The sequence below is a fragment of the Pinus tabuliformis genome, chromosome 2_2, assembly GCF_031772625.1.
Source record: "Pinus tabuliformis cultivar Carrire ecotype Pingquan chromosome 2_2, CPIR1, whole genome shotgun sequence".
Taxonomy (NCBI): domain Eukaryota; kingdom Viridiplantae; phylum Streptophyta; class Pinopsida; order Pinales; family Pinaceae; genus Pinus; species Pinus tabuliformis.
This window is the reverse complement of record NC_142300.1, coordinates 467801784-467805344: the sequence shown is the minus strand read 5'-3', so window position 1 is coordinate 467805344 and position 3561 is coordinate 467801784. Positions and strand designations below refer to the sequence as shown.

Here is a 3561-nt window from a genome sequence, read left to right as displayed (position 1 = left end):
ATGCCTTTTAAAGTGATATTATGATATGTATTTTCATTGAACTATAATATCTTTTAAAGGGACATTTTGATATTTGTAAACAATATATTGAAAAAGAAAAATCTAAAATAAGAATATTCACGCCCACGTAAAACACCACCCCCAAAAGTGCATAACATACTTAATGAACCACCTCAATTAAATAATTATATATATATATACTATTTTTTGACGGAGTTGCTTTTAGTGTGATTTTTTGGAGATTCCGGTAAAAATTGAGGTTAAATCTTGAATTGTATTATTTAAAATGGTTTTTCAACTGCATATTTGGATTCAGCACCCTGAAAAACTCCTGGTACGCTTTGATTGTGTAGAAATTAGTTATCAAACTTGCGATTTCAATAAATTGGGACGCTTTGATTGTGAAGAAATTAGTTATAGAACTTGCGATTTCAATAAATTGCTGCCGGATTTTGACCAGAAAATCCCACCTAAAAACTTCCAAAAAAATCTCTTTAAATGCAACTGCTTTTTTGACGTGGTGTACGCGAAAAGAAAGGGCTTGCTTTGGCGCAATTGCCTCTGGCTCTGACGCTCCCAATGTCGGTGCAACTATCTGCAATCCTGAACACTGACACACTGCATCAACTTGTTGAAGTCCGGTTGCAAAATGGACCCAAAAATTTAGCGGCGAACAAATTTTCATGATTTTGTTGTTCGAAGTAGCTCCATCGGTCTACCAATAAACTAAATTAGGCACAGCTCTCTATCCTTCTAGAGCACCCAGGGCAAGTTGAGCAAGTGGACCACGTGACTCCCATGAAAAGTTAACTCATCCACGAAAGTTAACTCATCTACTTTCGTGGATCCTGTCAATATTTTAGACCTAACAACAACAGCACGGATATTGGACAGAGTTTTAGAGCATCCCATCGAGTGGAATTTTCGCTTCCAAACTTTTTCGCAGGCCCACCTAATTCAAACCTATATAACCATGAGTAGCGAGAAACCCCAAACACAAGAAAAGCCCAGAGCAGTAACTAGCGCTCCCTCCATGACCAGCGTTGGCTTTCTGTATGAGGCTTGAGCTGTGAGAACTGGTTTTCTAACTGCAGAATTGCAGAACTGAAGAACAGGTAGTTCGATACTTGGGGAGAGGTATCTGTCTGTGTTGTTGTTTTGGGTTTCGAGAGCGTAGTTGTGACAATGATGTATGAAACGCAGCCTCAAGAGGTGTGGAGATCATCGCGGGACTTGATCTCGGTACCTATTGACAACGAGGAGCCAAGCTTCAGATTGTCGGGCGTTTCGAAACAAATTAGCAAGATGGGCGCCGTGCAGTACTGGGAGGGGAAGGAAGGATATGGGGAATGGCTGCAGGAGATGATGGAGCGATACCATTCTCATTCACATGATGGAGCCAGAGAGTGCAGGTGTTCATCTGTGGTGATACAGAAAGTGGAGGCGCCGGTTAGCGTTGTCTGGTCGCTGGTTCGGAGATTCGACCAGCCTCAAGTATACAAAAATTTCGTTCGCAATTGCTTCATGCGTGGAGATCTCAACGTTGGCTGTGTCAGAGAAGTTAGTGTTGTTTCGGGTCTTCCTGCGGCCACCAGTACCGAGCGACTGGACATTCTGGACGAGGAGCGGCATATTCTGAGCTTCAGTATTGTGGGGGGCGAACATAGGCTCAACAATTATCGATCCATCACAACTCTGCACGAGAGGTTTATAAATGGGAAACCCGAAACTATTGTGATCGAATCGTACGTGGTAGATGTACCACAAGGGAATACAAAAGAGGAGGCGTGTTTATTCGTAGAGACCATCATTGAATCCAATCTTCGGTCTTTGGCTCATGTTTCCAAACTCCTCAATGGTACCCACTCCGCTATTTACAGTCTCCCAGACCCCAGTACCTGTTACTGAAGATTTGTGATTCTGTTTGATATACAGTTAAGGCTTTTTTTTCTTATATCTTGTAGTTGTAAGTTTGATTCTGAGATATTTTTGGAATTTGTAATTGAGATAAGTGAGACAGTGTAATATAAGTTTGATTCTGAGATATTTTTGGAATTTGTAATTGAGATAAGTGAGACAGTGTAATAAAGAAAAATTACAATTTAATGAAAAATATCAAAGGTCTTCGCGGTGTTAATATTGATATCAGAAGGGGACATGGTAGTTTGATGGCTGGTTCCCACGTGGTGGTTCTGTGGCTCTCGGTGGTCGTGTCGGTTCTTCGGCCAGTCGTGGAGAGAGCAACCCGCGGACTTTGAAGTGGGGTGGGGGTAGCGGCGAAGGGCACTGGTAGCGGAGGGACAGCGCGACGGCCTCGGTATGGAGGCAAGGCGGAACAACATTGTTCTCTGGATATTTGTCGGGATTTGATTCAATTTTTGTTGTAATTTTTGGAAACTTCGGAGAGGTACGATAGGAAGAACATGTCGCACTTATTTTCATTTTCATTTTAAACAAGATACATTAATTCCAGGGCCATGTTTGGGACGGATCATGATAGTTTGGTTGGGCGAGAATTTGATATTAGGCAAGGTGAAGAAGTTGGAGTCATGGATGGCGCTTTTTGAGGAGCATGTCCAATGTTTCTTCCACCATCTTTCTCTTCGAGAGACTGATCTGGACAACCCTGCCTCAATTACTTTAGATGAATGATCGTGATTAGAGGTGTTTTACATGTTTTCCATATTTTCTAGTGCTTTTGGCCTCCTAAGTTGTGAACAATGTCTCTATGTATTCTTTTGTTTCTTTGTCATATATTAATAGCAGTAATCAACAGATTTGGTTGGAGTGAGGTTACTTGCATTTTAAAACTAATATACTCTTTTTTAACTAAATAAATAAACTCTGATTTAAAAAAAAAACAACAAAAACAAAACAAAAAAACAAAAAACATATAACATATAGATATAAAAAGTCAGAGAATATATAATTCAATTGTTTCATGAAATCTTCAAACTTGAAGATAGCAGTGATTACTCTTCATAGCAGGATATGACAGATGGAATCGTTGAACTCATTTATCTATGATAAGCAACATCTCTGCTAACTGCTTCAAATCGGAATGGTAGCAATCAAAGTTCTGCTTCTATGCCACGAATGAGGAAGCGCTACCTATTTTGAACAATCTCACTCGTAATTACCTTCCTCAAAAAAATGTCGATATTCACGTTTTGAACATATATGTGGATTTTCAGGAAGGGTTAATTGCTGCCCGCTATTCCGTTTTGTGAAAAAATACAGACTTATTGGCCGCATTATTATTATTATAGAAGAGGAATATATATGTTTGAGAATTAATGAGCATTAATAGATGTTTTAGGTAATAATTTATTAAAAAAAGGTTTGTTATGAGTTTAATATGTCATGTAATAATTTATTATAAAAAAGGGTTTGTTATGAGTTTAATATTCATGTTGGAATTGAACTTGATAAGATAACAATATTTTTCAGAAACATTTCAATTAAATTTAATTGACTTTTGTAGAAGATATGGGATAGGCATTGATCCACTTATATATGCATGAGTTAGAGGCCTATTTTGATCTAGATCATTTTAAATAT

The 3561-nt window shown here is 38.7% G+C and overlaps 1 pseudogene; it reads left to right on the top strand.

Annotated features, from left to right (window-relative positions):
* Nucleotides 1–1021: 1021 nt before the first annotated feature.
* On the top strand, nucleotides 1022–2244 carry LOC149193345 (abscisic acid receptor PYL9 pseudogene; annotated as a pseudogene).
* The last annotated feature ends 1317 nt before the right edge of the window (nucleotides 2245–3561 follow it).